Source organism: Sinocyclocheilus rhinocerous, unplaced genomic scaffold, assembly GCF_001515625.1.
Source record: "Sinocyclocheilus rhinocerous isolate Xijiao unplaced genomic scaffold, SAMN03320098_v1.1 scaffold499, whole genome shotgun sequence".
NCBI lineage: Eukaryota > Metazoa > Chordata > Actinopteri > Cypriniformes > Cyprinidae > Sinocyclocheilus > Sinocyclocheilus rhinocerous.
In genome coordinates this window covers 1198041-1219162 of record NW_015637156.1, presented here as the reverse complement: position 1 = coordinate 1219162, position 21122 = coordinate 1198041, and the positions used below count along the sequence as shown (strand labels likewise).

The following is a 21122-nucleotide window of genomic DNA, read 5'->3' as shown; positions in this document are numbered from 1 at the left end:
TGTGTTTGTTCTTTTTGATTTGAGTTATTTATCTATTTATTTTGATTGGACAGTTATAAACAATATGCTGTCCTTAAAGTAATGTTCTAATAACATTAAGAAAACACTTTCATGTTCTTGGAATGTTCCCAAAAAATTCCTAGAATGTTATGTTGTTTAAAATTAAGTTGAAGGGACGTTACAAGGAACATTGTGCTAAATGCTGGAATACACTAATACACGATTTTGACCCGATTTTGCCCCCCGATTTACAGTCTGGAGAAGTCGGCGATAGTTGCCAAAAATCAGAGGCACTCTGCAGATTGGAGTTGACACATTTAATAGAAAATCGCATAGTGTATAATGGTAACAGACTCCGATTATTTAGCTTCAGAATATGATTTCATCCAGTCGGAGGATAACATGTTTGAACACAATTTGTTTTCATTGTCACATTTCATTGTAATCGGAACAACTTGAAAGTCTGGTAGTGTGTGATCCTCGTTTACTGTATGATGGCCAGTTTTTCCTCCGTCACTATTACAAAGTCGGTTAGTGTATGATGCCCAGTGTTTTAAAATCTGTTCACATTGGTGTAGTGTATTCCAGCTTTAAAGGGATAGTTCACCCAAAATTACTCACCCTCATGTCGTTCCAAACCCGTAAGACATTCGTTCATCTTCAGAACACAAATTAAGATATATTTGATGAAATTTGGATGAAAGAAAACAAAAATAACAAATAGTCTGCTGCCATTATGGTGTGGTGCTGCTGACATAGAACATGCATGCGCTGCACCTTGTTTACGAGCAGAGGAATGCACACACATGCGTCGTGGTAAAGCTACTCTTCATAATGGCGGCGGACTGTCCCAGGAGAGAAAAAATTTTGTTCTCTTTGCACACAAAAAGTCATTTATTGTCTTGGAAAATGGGAGGCCTCGGAATCAAAGATTGAGAAACACTGTGATGCAGTGACTGTTTGTTAACCCTTTATAAGGTGGGTGTCGTGACTGCAATCAGCCAGTAGAGGGCAGCAGTGGCTCTAACAGAAAGAGACGAGCTTTGTTTCGATATTCAGGTCAATATTCCAAACATCCTTTTTTAAATCCCATGACTAAGTTATTGTATCTATCTATTAAATCCCATGACTAAGTTATTGTATCTATCTATCTATCTATCTGAACCTGCATAAAACAAGGCAGATGTGAGTAGTATTGCGGAGGCAGACTGACAGAGCTGTTTCTTCTCCTCTGGAGGCCTGGATCGGAGATAGCACTGAGGATCTGCCGCAGGGAGGGGGGAACTATGCTGCTGACATAGAACATGCATGCGCTGCACCTTGTTTACGAGCAGAGGAATGCACACACATGCGTCGTGGTAAAGCTACTCTTCATAATGGCGGCGGACTGTCCCAGGAGAGAAAAAATTTTGTTCTCTTTGCACACAAAAAGTATTCTCGTAGCTTCATAAAATTATGGTTGAATCACTGATGTCACATGGACTATTTTAACGATGTCTTTACTACGTTTCTGTGCATTGACCGTGGTAGTACCCTTGCTGTCTATGGAGGGTCAGAGAGCTTTGGGATGGGATTTCATCAAAAATATCTTATTTGTGTTCCGAAGATGAACGAAGGTCTTATGGGTTTGGAACGGTGAGTAATTAATAACAGAATTTTCATTTTTAACTTTAAAGAAATTATCCATAACTTTAACAAAAACACCAGAACAGTCGATATCGATTCAATGACTACGCCTCTGGTATGATCATGTGACTATTTCCTTTCATTCAAAATCACATAATATTTCTTGACTTCAAACACGCTCTTGAGATCTGGAGGGTTCACAAATGGACTTTTCTTTATACACCTGAGGACCTGTCACGGAGAATTCTTTGAACATGATCCCAACACATTTTCCTCGAAGTCCAAATAAAAAGTAAAACAACGGTAAAAGAGGAGGATGTGTCAGTGGTTGCTTTGAAGAAAAAATGTTTGATCTGTTTTTGGAATATCTAAATCCCTGTAACACATGAATGCTCACATAAATCCATTATTCCCTGTGTTCTGTATCGCATGGCAACAGGTGTTTGATCATATTACTATAAACCGTGAAACACTGCCCTCCTTTGGTGTAATAATGAAGCGCACATTTAAAAAATAGTTTGCATGGGTCCTCTTTATTTATAGAATACAGGACATTTACTTGATATTGGACTTGGACTTGATTTTATTTTTACTCTCTACAATCTTAGCCACAAATATCCATTAGTTAGTTAGTTTGTTTGCCCAAGATTCCCAGTAGTTTAGGGGAATATTTACATTATATATATATATATATATATATATATATATATATAAAAAGATAGATAGCGCCCCTGCTCTCTCTCTCTCTCTCTCTCTCTCTCTCTCTCTCTCTCTCAACCCTCCCTTCCTTCTCTCATTCATCCTGGATTCTCCCTCCTCCTCGCACGTCCATCTCTGAGAGAGATCAGATTCGCTGGTTATTAGGCCAATGTAGTGTATTGCATTAGAAAATGAGTTTCTGAATGAAAACTAAGAAGCTGATACTATCATTTTTCAAAGGTGAGAAGAGCTGCACACATACAGGTACATGACATCACACACACGTACTGTAATTTTGTTGGTGTAATGTGGTTAGGAGGGACATATTCTTTCTAACCGCCAGCTTGCAGATGAACAAGACTGCCTGTTAGACAGCTGCTCCCCACTATCAGTGCATTTGAAACTCTCTGCTATAGTCTATCATCAGCTAAAACACAACTCAAATCAGGAAGCTAACATTCTCAGAATTCTGACAAATGTTCTAGTAAGGTTCTTTCAAAGTTTTATTCATGTTCATCAATGCACACAAAATCTCTTTAGATAAAAAGTATACTGTTGTAAACTTCTAGTAACCATTATGTCCTATCAATGGAAAATCGTCCCAACATTTAAAAAAATTTTTTTTTTTACATGTTTTACATACAATGAATATTAAAAAAGAAAAAAAATAAGGTGAAAAACATTGCCATTTTGCAACCCTGTACCACATCAGAAAATGTAAATCAATGAATAAATAAATAAATACATTTTCTTTCAGTGACGTTAATAGAACATTCATGTTTATTGAGTTACATGGTTATAAATAATGTTCTGTTTTTTTTTAAACAATTTAACACTGTAAGCAATTTTACTGTAAAAACAAACAAATAACAAACATTTTTCGAAGTTATAAATAAAACAAAAATTACTGGAGTATGTTCTACAAGAAAATATATTTCAGTCTAAAAATTCTGTTTAATTAAACGTGTTACTTGCTGTTTCTTTGTAATTGATTGTAAAATTAATTGTACTAGCAATTTCTAGAATATTCTTTCTACATCATTTTTTATGAATTCATTTTTTCAATATTCCTGCATAGTTGACAAATAAAAAAAAAAGTTTTTAAAATACAATAATGGACAGTGAACATAATGGACATTTCGTTCAGAGAACATTCAGAAAGAATGTTTTCATAACTTAACTGGCTTGACTGGAACTAGTATTTTTGTTTGCTGGGTTACATCTATTTTGTAGTCTGAGCCACAAAGCCATCCGTGCGACTTCAGGACACATAATAAAGCCCTTTCGGCCGCGAGCGGCTGACTCCAGCCCTGGTCTTGCTCTGAGGTAATGTCATAAACATGCCAGACTAGCGTTTTCGCTCTATAGCCTGACAGAACGAATCTATCAGCCATTATTAGGCAGAGCTCCTGAGCAGCCATGACAAGAAAACACAAACCTCTTTATTCTCTTTTTATGCTGTTTTAACAGAGTCGATCTCCTGTCCCAAAACTAATTACAGGTACAAAGAGACACTGCCAGATGAAAGCACCTATGCTTTGATGGATGATGAGAGGCGAAATAAATGCGATTTGTGCAGTAATGGACGACAGAAGACTTTCTGCAGCATCTCTAAGTTCTGTTCGGGAGTGTCAGTCACTGAACAAGCCTAGAATTTCTAACCAGCGAGGATCCAGGCTATGAACACAAAGGCTCAAAGGTTCAATCACAAACTAGGAGGGGCCCTGGAGAGTTACAGAGATCATCTTCTCGCTCAATGCCCTTGAGCAAGGCCCTTAACCTTAAGGTGCTCCAGGGGGACCATCCCTACTGTCAGTGCACACAAAATCTCTTTAAATAAAGTATATTCTTATAACCTACTGTGGTATCCATTATGTTATAACAATGGAATATTTTCCACATTATTTTTTATTTTAACATAAAATAAGAAAGAGATTAAAAAATAAAGAACAAAGGTGAAAAATATATTAAAAAAAAAAATTCTTAAAGGAATAGTTCACCTCAAAAAATGTAAATTCTGTCATCATTTGCTCACCCTCATGTGATTCCAAACCTGTATGAGTTTCTTTCTTATGTTGAACATAAAAGAAGATATTTTGAAGAATGCTGGTAATCAAACAGTTGATGGTCCCCATTGACTTCCATAGTATTTCTTTCCCTAATATGGAAGTCAATGGGGACCAACAAGTGTTTGGTTCTTCAAAATTCTTCAAAATATCTTCTTTTGTGTTCAACATAAGAAAGAAACATATACAGGTTTGGAATGAGGTGAATTATTCCTTTAAGTAAATTTAACATCAATTAAATTCATGTTTCTTTTAGGAATTGCTATAGTTATATATTAATACATTTAGAACTTATACAAATTTAGACTGAGCGCTTTATTCTTTGATATGTATCTTTAAAGTGAACCTCATAGTCTAGTCAACTGTATTCTCTTTTCCTGACTTTTTTTTTTGTAGAATACTTCCATTTTTCTAACTTAAACTGTATTGTTTTACATAAACACGGTTTTATTACTATAACCATTTCCAAATAAACAAATAACTGAATATATATTTCAATATAATTGAGGCCGCTCAGAAAAATTACTAATGATGAAATGAATTCCACTGAAATTCCACTGAGCTACAGAAATATAGTAAACTGGTAATGTTTATTTTTTTCTCAATTTACTGTAAAACTGTCTTAAATCAAGCTGATCTGTGACGAAAATAGCATAATATTTACAAATATTTAACTGCTTATAAATATTTAACATCCAACAACTGTTGTAGTTTTTTTTTTTTTTTAAGATATTTTTTTTTCCCGAAGAACAATAAATTGAAGAAAAATCAAGCGGGTTAAAGGTAATTAACAGAAATCTTCAGAAAGTTTGAATGTTCTAAAGATTTAATTTGTAAACCTTTTGGTGGAATTGGAATTTATAATGTATAATACTCCCAAAAAACAAACAAACAACAACAAAAAAAAATTTCCACAACAAAATGACATTAAATGTTTTAATTTTGCATCAGTATTCTAAAAGGCAAATAAACAAAATCTAAATAGGTGTTTAGAGTCCTAAAATTTCATCTGATGAGATTTACAGTGTTCTAAAAGAGTTTCCAGCACTTTTTCAACACTGTTTCATTAGTACCGTTTGGTAACCGAAGGGCCAAATACAGTGAATTCTGAGTATAAGACGAAAGAAACCAGGAGTGATTTGTAAACATAACACTCAAAGGAGAGAACTTGCAGAGAGTTGACCACGGTGCGCCTTAATTGTCTCAGGATTCAGCTCCGGTTTGCCTCTTTTTTTCGGAATAGATTAGTCCCTAGGTCAAAGTTTGGCGGGCTCCCCTTCCCCCTCCCCATCATGAAATATTCACCACATTCTGCTGTTGTCAAAGCAACAGACCTGACACTGCAAATCACAAAACAAGGGATTAAAGCAGAGGGGTTAAGTATATAACATGCGGGTTTTAACTGTTTTAACCAATGAGAAACCAAACTGCATCTGCTGGCATGACCTATTTTTAGACTTCCTTTTCCTGCAACATTCTATACAAAACTATTCATATTCCACTTCAGACGAGAGTAACTGATGTCACTGATAGGCTACTATGTATATGTCCCAGATTTAAAGTAGATGCTTCCTGTTTTACTACAGCGCCAAGAGGTTGCATCAGCTACTAATGAATAGTTTTCAGATGCAAAGGCTCACTTCAAGTTAGAAATGAGTCAATTGAGCTTGTTATTCTGTTGTCTCTATAAACGGCACAGTTGGAGGTGAACAGGAAAAGCATTCTGCACTTCTCGATGGAGCCCGTGAACTCTGACCTGCTGGAAGAATATTCACATGCATCCTCCCCCACTCTTCAAACTAACTCTCAGAGTCAAAGTTGTTCCGCTCTGCACTGTGGTGGAAAACAACAGGTTGCTTCTTTCAGATCGTTTCACATGTTCCATAACTAGGATGCATAAGGATCTGTAGTGCAGAGCAGAATGCGAAGGCTTTCTGGAGCAGAATGCAAACGCCGCAAGAAAAGAAATGAGAAGAAGGTGTTCTTTGTGAGGGCAAAGTGTGTCTGCAATGCAAATACACTCGGGATAAAACACAATAGGTCGCAGACAGACTTAATGTAAATGATTTTAAACATCTTTTAAACATACTCAGGCCCAACTGTAACCCCGCTGTTTGTGCTTCTGTTAAAATATTCCACTCAAGCCACAGTGCTTTATTGTTTTTCACATGTGATAATTTATACTCATCCTTTTCCCTTGTGTCCAGACTCCTGTGTGTGAGGTTTTGTGTGTGCCTGAGAGGAATCGAGGGGTGAAAGAGTTCAGAATTGCCCTTCCCCCACAACCAAAAAATCCATCGACTCTCGCTCATGGACTTCCATCTCAAAAACAAGCCCTTGAAAGGGTGGCAGTCCCTGATACCACAAACCAGGCCTAATTTTACCACACTAAGTGTCGAGCATACTCATAAAATGATTAGAAAGGATGAAAGATGTATACAAATTATTATAGAAAATGTGAGAGAAAAGTTTAAAAACACGCTTTGTTAGGCTGGCAGCTGTGCCGTTCGATAATTGCGCGAATGCGTTGATTAATGATCAAAGCTGTGGGCCAGAGGTGTAGCTGGTGGTTAATGACAGGGTGAGTCTGGGATTAAATATGAGATGGGTAAATGGAGATGAGGGGGTCAGGTTGCATGTCTTTTCAGACCTACTGTTCATACTGGAGCATTGTGAGAGTGCGAGGGGGAGGCACTGGGGCCCAGCGGCAGCCACAAGCGACAGCTGTCACAGCCTCTGGTGAGAGCCGCTAATGACCCCTCTTCACATAGGTGTCCTGCAACAGCTCCAGCCAAACAGCTACTGCAATATCCACTTCTGCATGGCAGGCCTGAAAGTTATGTAACGAAGGACTGAAATTATACAATGGTGATTATGTTTGACTACTGACTTTAGATTGCACTGTTTTTAAAGGGCAAGTGTGGTGAATAAAAAAAGCATTTAAAGCAGCTGCTCGATGAAAAGAACAATTAAATCAGTTAATTAAAGTAAAGGTGTGAGATATATATATATATATATATACTAGTGCTGGGCAAGGATTAATCGTGATTAATCGCATCCAAAATAAAAGTTTTTGTGAACATAATATATGTGTGTGTACTGTGTATATTTATTATGTATATATAAAGACACACACACACACAGTATATATTTAGAAAATATTTGCATGTATTTAAATGTATATATTTATATTCATATAATTTATTTTATATCTAATTATATTTAATATATAAACATAACATATTTTTCTTAAATATATACATGCATGTGTGTGTATTTATATATACATAATAAATATACACAGTACACACACATATATTATGTACACAAAAACCTTTATTTTGGATGCGATAAATCGTGATTAATCGTTGCCCAGCACTAATACACACACACACACAAACTATATATATATATATATATATATATATATATATAATATGTGTGTGTTTAATATAATATTATTATTACATTTTAAATAAAAATAACAATAAAATTAATACCATTAAATGCAACTCCAATATGAAATCTTCAATAGCATGCATTATATTCATATATTCATATATTCATCATGTGTCAATAATGCAGTTTTACATTTTAAGATAAATGTGTCAATGACAAATAATATCTGTGATGATAAACCCAGTTTAAACCACAAGTTATTAGAAACGTGATGTATTTATGTCAGTTTCATAAAAGGGGCATTTTAGAGCATTTTCTACAAAAAGCAAACAAAACATGGAAATGTCAAGTAACTAAATTTTTTTTTGCACCTTGAGTACACAATTGAACATGACTGAATCATCATTTTTACTCAACTTGACCTGCACAAAATGTGCTTCTTTGTTAAAAGGTAAAAAAATAAAATAAATAAATATTATAAAAATAATAATGGTGATGGTCATGATGGTCTAAAGAGGTCACATGACAAGAAAATGGCCTCCAGCATGTTGGTCGAGACACTTTGATTTGCCAATTCATACTCCAAAACAAAACAGGTTCAGAAACAGGCTAATAACAAATAATATTGATTAGGCTTTTAATTAATTAGATTAATACATAAAACATAGCTATTGTGACTTAAATCACTTAATTCAATTTTGTATTTCTTTGTTTATTTACTTAGTAAAATAAAATATTTTTAATAACCTAATAGATTCAGAGAAAAAAAAAAAAAAAGAGCAACTCGTCCTTGACCCATATATAGAATATGTTTATCTCTTCTCAAATCATTTAATTATAATCCTTAACTGGCAATCATCATACATTATCAGGTTATATGCCAGTAGACAGAGATTGTAGCATTCCAAACACTCTCAACACCCGACTTCTGCATCACCCAACTTTATGCTGAACAAACAATAGTCAATGAAAGAGGGAGGAACCATTGCCGCTCCAGGTGTCGCACCAAACACACGGGGCACTTCGCTGTCTATCCGTCTCGATCTGGATCAACGTCGCTCGATGTCATCACATTGTTTCCTCGATCTACATACCTAGGCGATCTGATCGCTTTGATATGCGATTTCAACGCTGAAGTCATTTGGAAACTGCGGATGCCACTCAGTTTGTCATCCTCGCGGAGTGTCACCTTGCGTTTGTGCCGTTGCTCCACAACTTCATTACGTCATTTTTATGTACCGAGGTAAGTTTCGAATCGAATTCTGAGAAAGAATCGATCATAAACAGTAGGGTCGCTTAATCTTTTGTGCTAATAATAGTTCGCTACTTTGAAGGGAGATTGGACGGGGAGATTTCGCTCGGGTTTGCTGTCGTGATGTAAATAGGCATTGTTTCAGCGCTGGTCTAATTGAGATTAGATTAAGATTAGAGATCAATCTATTGGCAACTCACTTTAAACGATAGTCGCACACTCAGTGATTGCTTTCTTTAGTGTAGACAGCAGTAGCCTACATAAAGCCTGTCGTGTCGCACTCACACATAACCTCTGCCATAACCCATTCTGTTTGTCCATGCGCTATTTTTAGGAAGTTCCTTTTCTGAAGATCTTTAACCATCGAGCCATCTGTATAGAGATGGAAATTTTTTTTTTTTATTGATTCCGATTCCTCCCGACCATTGCATAATTCCATTAACGAGTAACTTTTGAGGAAGAAATGTTTGGAAACAAGAATTTCTTGTTGTAGGCTACTGCACTCAGTTTGTTGCTGATGAGATCGAGGAAATCATTTCAGATTTCTACATAACATATAGGGCTAGCCTATAACAAATCAGAAATGGGCCTAGTCAACACATTTCTGGCAAAGGTTGTGTTTACATAGACTTTTAATGAGTTTTCACAGACTTTTAAGAGGTGGAAATCCACTGTGTCTTACATAAAATATAAAAGAAACAAAACTGGGGTAACAATTGATTGTTTAATTTATTTAGCCTAGACCTAGCCTATATAAAATACTATGATCGCCGCAGCAAGTGTTTGTGGTTTTAGTAAAACGAGACAGATTAAAGTGCTTTTGATTCACTAAAAAGAACCGACTCATAAGAGCCATTTGTTTGGAAATCGTAGTACACCGGTTATACGGTATGTTTTTGATTCATTATAAAGAACCGGCTCATAAGAGAATCATTCATTCGGGATTCGGACTAGCCTATGCTGGCTGCTGTTTGTTTCACGCTGTACATTCAGTAGCAATGTTGGTATAAACAACACTTAAAACAATCAGAACAGCTGTGTTCCGAGAATACACGTCCAAGAATCCAATATCGTGAAAATCATTCGGTTCGGTATTGGTTAAATGGCACCTATTCTTAAGAACCGTTTCTCGTTTTCCAACTCTATTTGTGGGAATTCAGAAATGTAAAGCTTTTGAGCTGGCATGCAGAGGTGTCGTGTATGTTTTAACATACCTTTTAGCAAATTTAGGCTATTTGCTTGAATGTGTTCTTAACATTTAGATCTACAATCGACAAATAACGACCAGCAATATTTTATTCACTCTTGTTAACTTAACATTTTATATCGTGTAGCCTACAAATGAATTTTTGTTCTGATCGTAACTATAAACCCAAAACTCATCCAGGCTCAGGGAAACAGCTGTAAATTTAAATAATACACTTGTTGATGCAGTGCAACACATGATCCATCACTAGATGGAAAAAACATGCCATGCAATTAGCATTAAATTAGGTTATCAGCTAGCTTCCATCATATATTGATTTTTTTTTTTTTGACATGATTACTTTAAACATGATCTATGGGGGGGGAGTACAATACACAATAGCGATCAATGGCATTGGAATGGATTGTCTTAAATCTAAACCCAGTGTTACTTTGAGAGCTATTACAGTCTAGGGCGGGGCTTTGGTGCTTTACTTTTTTTGTTTTGTTCAGTGTTTTTTTTTCCTCCCCTCTCCCTGAAAGCTTGTCGGATGCTTGTCAGTTCGCATTTAGCTTACCATTATCAAGGCTCAAAGCCTTTAGAGGACGACGGACTGCGATTTACAGGGAATTTTTGGATAACGGCCCTGTTGAATTGGGATCTTAACTATACGGAGATAAGGAATATGTGAATGAAGCATTTGAAAAGCAGCAGAGGATGTTCGTGCTTCCTAAAGTATGTGCATGACTGATCTTCCACATGAGGACACTTGATTAATAAAAACATATGGTAAGGCATTTTACAGCTAAAACGTAATCAAACTAAGTATTGTGTTTACTAATTATAGTATGTTTTGATTATACAGTATTTGATTCTGTAATAAACTTTAAGTAAACAACTATGTCCATTTACAAGCATCTAAAATTCAGAAACTGGTTATAATCTTAAAGCAACTATTAAAGTGTTTTATTGCTACTAGCTCCTACTGTGTTAAGTTTGCATGCTTATTTACATATAAGGAAGGCTACTTATTTATTGTGCTCATTAGCTTGGATAAAAACTGTTAAACTGGTTTTAGTGCTGTTTGATAATGATAATGAGGAGAATGAAGGGGAGGAGGGTGATATGTGTGTGCATTATCATTATCGCAACTGTCATGGTGCCAAGGAACATCTGCTCATGTGAAGCTGAAAGTTCATGTACCAGTCAAATAAGTTGATTGGAGGTTTTGTGGTAAATGACACAACAGGCATATGCAGGGCTCTCTTGTTGTGTTATTAGGTGAATTTGCTGGCATAAGGGCTGTTGGGGGGCTGCTGCTAGGATGGCGTCAGCACACTAGTTAATACCCCTTTGCTTTGTGATGAGGGGTCTGTTTCTGACTAAAAATGAAGGGGTTACTTTTGTGCTTTCTTTTGGGTGTAGGAGTGTATTCCTTTTTTGGTACTGCAATTGTTATAGTAGTTTCATGTAGATAGAAGTGGAGTATATTTGTGGAGTTGTTTTGTCAGGGGACCTAAAATGGTGTTTAATTTTAAAATTAATTCATTTAATTTTTCACAATGTGCACATGTAGTTTAACTCTAAAGGAACAAACTGCATGTCTTTTCTAAAAAGCTTTGTGTTGATATGTGAAAATAATTAACTTCTCAAAGTCCCAAGTTGCATACTTTACTGTGTTTACTAAGTTATTGGTTGTCAAGAGGCTGCCATGGGTTTAAAAAAAATGACACTGAACACTACAGTTATTCTTGTGTTTTGTGCCGATAGACAAAAACCTTGCAGCAGTGGTGGGAGATATTTGCATGGGCCTTTTGCTAAAGTCACTTCCCTTTTATGTGCAGCTGGTTTCTGTGCTCAGCCTCAATGAAGCAAGTTGTTTGCACGGCTTCGGTTCACGCACTACACACCTTTTGACAGTGCAAATCAAACAAACTCCAGCACGTTCATTCGGGAATGAGGGAGTGGGTGTTGTACTGCTTGTTTGAGTTGTGAAGAGACCTAAGCAACCTATGAAATCCCAGCCGTGACTGTTCTGAGATGTAAGGAAAAGTGATAAGATGTTCTGTGTTTGTTTTGTTCTTCATCTGAAAAGGGTCAGGGGGCTTGGGTTCAACCGTTTAAATGTCGAAAGATGTGGGATTTTCGGATTTCAAGACTTGGTGCAATCCCTTTGAATGAGAATGGAATGAAGAGCCTTTTTAAAAATGTAAAGAAGTTTAAAAGAGTGATGGTCGAATTGGAACCCAAGCTGTTTATTTAAAATACCTGCGTTTGCTCTAAAAAATAAAGGCTTTTTATTGGCATTGATGGTTCCATGAAGAACCTTTAACAAAATGATGTAAAATGATGGACAAATCCCAAATAGAATAACACTGCACAAGTATCTGGTCTTAATTTGACATCCATTTGTCGCCAGACTATTTTCACTTTGTTTGAGGTTTATGGCTTGAACTTGTGTTGACCTTGCGAAGCTGACCCTGTTCGTCCCCTCAGCATTCAACTACTGTATGACTTAACAAGCGTTTTCAGTCCTCTCGCAACCTCTAATAGCTCAAGATCCGCTGGCTGGAGGAAGGGACCATTAACATTATCAGTGGCTTTGAGTACAGGCAGTGGGGAGGCTAAAACAAAAGACACAAGGGTGGCATTGTGAAGGATCAGCAGTAGATTACTGGAATTCTTTTTCCGTGGCCTGAATAAGCTTCTAGTTCCCCCATCTGGACACATGAGAAAAGCTTACATTTGCAACTTTAATATTTTAATGCCATTGTTATACTGAAGCAATTTGAGGCTGCTTAGCCATTAGTGTCATTTGGATTCAAAAGACGTAATAACAGGCGTCGCAAATGTAAGATCCTTTTGGTGAAGTGTGTGCAGTAATGTTTTATGATACGTTCTGTTGATTATTAAAACATTCATAGTAGGGGAAATAGATTTTATGAGTTGACTTTATTGCTACAGTATGCGTAATGTGTATTATAGCATGTCACAAAAAAAACATGTCTCATTGCTGCATCATTACCTCTCATTGCTCATTAAATCAAACATACACGTACAGAAGTAGATGAGAGAGAGAGAGAGGGCTGGAGGATTTGGTCATGCATATATCATCAACTGAAGTGCAGTTTTACCTGTTGTGGATTAATTTGAATAACTGTCTGTTTGATAAACAGTTGACTGTTGTATATTCAGTCTAATAGAATCATAATCAGGAAAATGGCTTCAAGGACATACACACAGAGTTCAATTTGAGATACAAAGTCAATGGCCATTTATCCTCGGGAGCAATACTTCTGAAAGGAAATATCCATAAATTTCCTGAATTCTCTCCATTGTGGTCTTAATCCACCTTTGGTTTGAATTACGGAGAGCGAGTAAAATGAAAATGTGCTGTTGTTCCCTTAAAGGGATAATTTACACAAAAATTAACGTTTGTTACCTTCATGTCATTTAAAATCCATATGTCTTTTTTTCCTGTAGAAAACAGGCAGAATGTCTGAGCTTCTCTTTTCCACAATGAAAGTAAATGGAGACTGAGGTTGTCAAGCTCCCAAAAAGACAAAAAAAGTACTAGAAAAGCATTGTAAAAGTAGACACATGACTTGTGCACTATATTCTAAAACCATATGTTGGCTTTGAGTGATGGAAAAACTGAAATTTAAGTCAATTTTCACTAAAAACAGTTAATGAGAATGATGGTCACCATTCCCTTTCATTGTATGGAAAAGAGGGCAGCTTGGATATTCTTCAATAAATAACTTATTTAAAGTGATAGTCCATTCAAAAATAAAAATTCTGTCATCAGTTACTCTTCATCATGATGTTCCAAACCTGTATGACTTTCTTTCTTCTGTGGAGCACAAAAGAATGTATTTTGAAAAATGATGATAATCAGATGGTTTTGGGACCCATTGATTTCCATAGTATGGACAAAAACATGTCAAATAAGTCAATGGGGCCCGAAATTATTTGGTTACCAACACTCTTCAAAACATCTATTATGTTTCACAGAAGAAAGAAATGCAGGCGTGTTTGGAACGACATGAGAGTGAGTAAATGATGACAGAATTATAAATTTTGATTGAACGTTGCCTTCATGTCATACTGTCTTGGAATGGCATAACGGTGAATACATTTTTGGGTGAACTGTCCCTTTAAGACGCTATTTCTACATTAAACTACTTTTATTATTGGCATAATGTTGTCAGTTTGATTCAGTTATAATAAATCATATTCTTCATTTGAACAACAACAAACAATTTCCACATGAAGAACATTTACATGTTACATTACATGTTAGTATTGCTAACATAGCATTAGATTAAAAATGACATTTACACCAGTTGTCATAGAATCTGTCATGTTCAAGTTGTCAAGTTGTGCTAAGGCAGCTAAACGTGATAATTATGGCAAATTTGACTACATCTTAACTGACAACACAGCTGAGATGACTAATGAGTTTGCAAATAAAAGAACTTAATGAGTTTCCAAATATTGATTCAGTTATAATAAATCATATTCTTCATTTGAACAACAACAAACAATTTCCACATGAAGAACATTTACATGTTACATTACATGTTAGTATTGCTAACATAGCATTAGATTAAAAATGACATTTACACCAGTTGTCATAGAACCTGTCATGTTCAAGTTGTCAAGTTGTGCTAAGGCAGCTAAACATGTGATAATTATGGCAAATTTGACTACATCTTAACTGACAACACAGCTGAGATGACTAATGAGTTTGCAAATAAAAGAACTTAATGAGTTTCCAAATACTTGTTAATGCGCACCCTCTAGACAGACGAACTGACACATGCTCTCATTGAGTGGTGTGTTATGTCTTCATTGCTCCCCCTGGCCATCTGATAGGGAGCTGGCACCACGGCCCAGCAGCTCCAACACGCGTGGTCAACATGTGGGCGGTAATCCTGCTATTAGGGTAATCTGCTCAACCCACCAATCAATAAAGAGCACGCCCATCCTCCATCAGAGCCCTGTAACAGGCAAAATTAGGGCTGAAGAAAAATGATTTAATCACTGGGATTAAGTGCAGTTGAGGGGGAGGAGAGACTCCGCATGGAGAGTTTAATTTGCTGAGTTAAGACGTCCAGGTTAAGAGTGAACAGATGTCTTCTTAAATTGGTTGATATTTATTTGATTATATACCTATTTGTGATTTTTGTATGTTTTTGATTAGGCAGTAAATGGTCGGTGTTTTATAGTAAATACAGAGTAAGTTGCATACAGTTGCTCCAGAAAGTCTTTGGACGCTTATGCCACAATTTAAAATGTATGAATGTCATTGCATTATATAACAAAATATTAAACCAAGATCCATTATTAAAGAAAGCACCTTTCAAGCTGAACATTTCATTAAATAATTATTTGGACATGTTCAGATTGTTTAATTGGTTAAGTTAAAAGTTAATTCTCAGTCATTTGTTTGCTGGTTTGCTGGTTTGATATTTTAATATAAAATGCAATCACATGAGTACTTTAATTAATTATATTGAAGTGTACAATTTACGTATGTAGTATAAACAATATGGAAATAAAATTAATACATTTTATTTTATTTATTGATAAATTATAAATGTAATTATAATTTATAAAATGTATTATTTTATTTATTTGTATGTTTGTGTGCTTGTTTGTTTATAATTACAAATGTCATTCCGCTTCGTATTCGAGTAATTCTGTTTTGAGGCATTACGCCTCAACTGGTATAGTAAGGTAAACTAACTGTACTCGTTTTTCCAGAGTGTTTAGTTGTGAATACATGTCCTAATCTGCCTGTGTGTTGTTTTATATGTACACAAACAAAAACTATCTGTCTTGACTAGAAGTTATTCAAATAATGGCAGATCCCTTATCTTTTAAATGAGTAATGCTGCCTAATCGGCATCACCCAGTATAGTGCAAAAACAGGCTGGTGATGTCATTACTGTAAATTGCTCGTGGTAATGCGAACAAATGTGTTTTGAGCATAAAAACTGTTTTGTAATGATTGTGTCCAGAATTTGTGTGTGTATCAGCTGTGTTGGGTGTGCATAATGCCCTGTGTCTAGTGGAGGGCTTGGCACATGGGTGAGCTGGCAGCAGCGGACAGAGAGAGCTAAGCAGGGCACAGCTTTGGCACTAGAGAGCACAACAAGTGATGGCAGTGTGTATCTTCCTGTCCAACGTTCCAACAGGAACAGGTTGGTACTGTATGCTGCACACATCCCTGTGTTTGACCATGACCTCACTGCCATCATGTCCAGCATATAGTTAGCAAAGTTTTTCTGAACCATTGCCACTGCCTTTGTCCTTTTAAAGGGATAGATTACTCAAAAATAGTATTTATTCACTGTTTTTCCCCATGTAATGAAAGTAAATGGGGACTGCAGCTGTAAAGCTCCAAAATGACAAAAAAGCAACATAAAAGAAATTCATAAACTATATATATTGCCATATTAACTGAAAATCCTTCTCTGTATGATTTTATGGTGATTTTTTTTTGTGTTTTAAGACTTTGATGGCTCCAGTCGTCATTCACTGTCATAATATGGAAAAGATTTTCTTCATAAATTCATCTTTTGTGTTGGAAGATAGAAATTCATATGATTTTGGACAACGTGATGTTGAGTAAATGACAAGTTTACAGTCAGTAAGATTTATTTTCTTCTTGTTTTTAAAGAAATTACAAAAGTGACAGTAAGGTATGGTGGCCATATGTGCCATTTATACGGGACACGTCCTGGCCATGATTTTTATATTGCCCTAAAACATCCAAAGTATTTGACCAATAACATGCAGGTATTGTTCATAATCGACCAATCGTGAGAAGGTGAGAACGATCAAAGCGATGCAAATATGCGCACGTGTTTGTTCATCCGTCCGTTCGACTTGAAGCTGCGCACCGATCGTTGTATGACACCAAAGTACCTAGAGAGCGATTTAAAAGCATAAGGAGCCGTCTGCTCTCTATAGCTCTCGTGAAATAATGTCATACAACGATCGATCTGCACTGTGCTAACAGCCAAAACCTGGATATTTTAGGCAATATAGAAATCCTGGCAAGGGTGCGTCCCGTAAAAATGGCCCGTATGGTCACCCTACAGCAAGGACGTGTTACAAAATATTTTTATTTCAGATAAATGCTTTACTTTCTATTCATCAAACAAACCTGAAAAAAATGTCCACAAAAATATTAAGCAGCACAACGGTTGCTGTTTGCAGCAAATCCGCAGATTAGAATGATTTCTGAAGAATCATGTGACATCACAGGGATAAATGACATAAATATATATTCAAATAGAAAACGGTTCTTTTAAATTGTAATGGTATTTCACAATTTTGCTGTATTTTTTCAAACCTCTTAATGACTGTAAATTTTTGAACATGTAATTAGTATAATTCTTGTTTTTGGGTGAACTGCCCCGTTTTGTGGCTTTACCTCATTGCAGCATAACCAAACATATTAAACTAAGACCTGATCTTTCTTTCCAGACTATAGCAATGCTGAAAGACTGATCATATGATACCAGGCCAAATTAGACTAGACCATACCAAACCAAACCTGTTTAAACCAGATCATGTTATACAATTAGAACATAATACTTCTCCAAACCACAGCACGTCATCCATATCAGTGCCACACTAGACCAAACCTGATTATACTACTATAAGAACCAGAGCAAAGCCCTTTATGATACTTTATTCAGTAGTGCATAATCACACAATTTCTAACAAATGTTCCATTTGAGATTATAGAAACAAGCCATTGTTGCCATTGGCTGGAAACCACACAAACAGTTGGGGCAACTCCACCCTTAGACAGAACTGAAATGGCTCTTTTTCTCTTGAGCTTGTAATGCAAACCAACGCAAAGCCAATCTGACAGATAAAGGTACAGGGAATGTTAATCACAGTTTCACATAAGAAGTTTATATTGTGTTTCTGGCTTGTATTCATTTTGTAAAACATCTAGGACAGGTTCTGCTATGTAAACTTAACTTGATAGTTGTTTTTGTTGTTTACTCTCATATGCGTCATTATTAGTGACAGGGCTGTAACAACCACAACTAAACGCAATGTTTACATTACATTACATTTAGTCATTTAGCAGACGCTTTTATCCAAAGCGACTTACAAATGAGGACAATGGAAGCAATCAAAATCAACAAAAGAGCAATGATATAAAAGTGCTATAACAAGTCTCAGTTAGCTTAACACAGTACACGTAGCATGTTTTTTTTTAAATAATATAATAAAGAAAACAGATAGAATAGAAAAAGAATAGAGCAAGCTAGTGTTAGAGGTCTTTTTTGCTTTTGTTAATTGTATAATAAATGAAAAGAAAACAGATAGAATACAAAATATTAGAAAGCTAGTGTTAGTTTTTTTTTTTATAAAGAAAACAAGCAGCAAATGAATAGAGTGCAAGTCTAAAAGGGACAAGTGTTTTTTTTTAAAGAATAGAATTAGAATAGAGAGTGCTAGAGTTAGAGGGTCAAATAAAGATGGAAGAGATGTGATCAAAGATGAGATTAGTGATCAGTGATATAGTTTTTTAAAAATAGTGTATTCTTAAAGTGATAATTCACCCAAAAATGAAAGTTCTGACAAAATTTACACACTCTTGTGTTCATCTAAACTTGAACACACAAGAAGATAATTCAAAACATTTTAGCTGTTATTTTTTATCCATAAAACAACATTGGACCCTATCGCCTTTCATTGTCTGCACAAAAACAGCTGAAACATTCTTCAAATTATCTTTTGTTTTCAGCAGAAGAAAGTCGGTTGTAGTTACAGCCTTTGGTTTGAAGGAAAACATTAACAAGCTGTGCAGTTCTTCACTTGATTTATGGAAAGCTTAAACTTCAGCAAAGACAAACATTCAGCTTGTCTGGGTTTTGCATTTCGCCATCAGACACTTTTATTTATTTTTGAGGGCACTTAAACTGATTACTTAAAAATTACATTTTACAAGACCGCAAGCAAATGTCCTACCAGATTATATGCTATACAGTACTACACCATAGTGCTATATATAACATTAAACTGCACCATCACACACACTATCTAATAGCTGTTGCTATTTAAAGCACAGCTGTTGCTAAGTCAGTAGAACCTTATCACAGGTTTGTTTGAGTAACTGAGGTATTTGTATATGAGTATCACATTCTTTGTTCACTGATCTGATTTCAAGGATTCCATGTTCTGTCAAAGCAGCGATGCATTTGCTCTTCTCTTTACGCAGTGCACCCCTCTGTATTTTAGAAACTTGCTAATAGTGTCTCGTCTCTCTGGAGATGTCCCTGTTGTGCCTTTTTCCTGTGGAATGATTGCATGTGGATTTCAACTAATTGGATCCTGTGGATGTCAAGGCCTTGCTGCTGTAAATTATTCAGAGTCAGGTTTGTCTGTAAAACAACATGTAGAAAAGCACAGCACGTTATATCTTTGCTGTACTTTGTATTTAATGCAGCTAAATATTAGATGTCGACTAATCGTTGCTTTAAGATACATGTGTATATAGGTATGTGTATATCATTTTGAAAGGATTACGATTGTATGAATGAGAAGGACAAGTATTATGTCTTGGCAATATAGGTGGCCAATGAGTTGTATGAATGATATTACATTGTTTCTTGCAAAACATTCAAGGTGGAATGTCCAGTGAGTGGTGCTAAAAGTGTTTTCAGTTTTATCCGAAACAGATCATTATGAATGTGACCCATTGGTTGTTCTACATATTACAGCAATTAGAAAATAAAATTTCCAAAGAATGGTGCTAAAAGGTTCATGCTTTATTATGTTTGAAAATAACGTACACTAAATCCTACCCTAAACCTAACCGATAGTGGTAACAAAAGCAAACATGAGACATAAACACATGCTGAGACAACCACCCCATTCTGTCTTGTGTCTACAAGTCTATAAGGTTTTTTAATTTTTTATCATGACTCAGGTTTCACAGGACTTGCACCCAAATTTGTTGTACCAGGTGAGCTCCTGAGCAAGTTTACTATGTCAGAAAAGCCATACATGTGGAGCTGGTAATGTGATGCAAACATTTACAAATCATTCTGTTCTCCTGTCTGGCATTGACTCATTTGCTCCTCAAATATCACGCTCTGTTTCATTTGTGCGACCTGCTCCTTGGTATAATGAAGGTTTGCGTGCAATAAAGACATCCTGTCGTAAGATGGAGCGTATGTGGCGTCTCTCTGGTCTGACTGTTCATTATCAGGCATGGAAGGATTGTTTACATGAGTATAAGGCTGGAATTGTTTCTGCCAGATCTGATTATTTTTCTAAGATAATACACAATAATCAAAACAAACCGAGACAATTGTTTAATTCCATTAACAAATTGTTGAATTGTAATCTTTAGCCTGTTATTGCTTCAACCCATCTTTGTAATAAGTTTCTTGATTTTTTTGGCACTAAGATTGATAATGTACGTAACTGTGTCTGTACCTCTACCCTATTGTGGTCTTCTTCGGTAAATACTCCATTTTATACTGGTATTACTTTTTCAAATTTTTGCACACTTGACTCATATTCCCTTCAAAAGGAGGTTTCTCAATTGAAAGCAGCCACTTCCTTACTTGATCCCATACCCACTAGCATGGGCGACATTTTACTCTTGAGTCGGGGGGGGCAATAAAAAAAAAAAAAATATATTATATATATATATATTATATATAAAATGAAATAAATAAAAACAAAATATATATATTTTTTCCGGATGTAAGCATCAAAACAATGCCCTACTGTATTGCAATGCATCAAAGCAGTCAATCCAACACAGTCAAGCATAACTTAAAGAGGTTGCCACCGTTTAATAAACTGTGGACTAGCTTTGGCTCTTCCTGCTGACTTGAATGGTGAT

The 21122-nt window shown here is 35.8% G+C and overlaps 1 protein-coding gene across 1 annotated transcript in view; it reads left to right on the top strand.

Moving 5' to 3' along the window:
• The first annotated feature begins 8761 nt into the window (after nt 1–8761).
• Nucleotides 8762–21122, top strand: part of LOC107748731 (zinc finger protein 516-like) — a 41905-nt gene continuing 29544 nt past the window's right edge. Inside the window, exon 1 of the mRNA XM_016563677.1 lies at nt 8762–9033. The gene's annotated coding sequence lies outside the window, so the exon portion shown is untranslated. The remainder of the gene's footprint in view (nt 9034–21122) is intronic.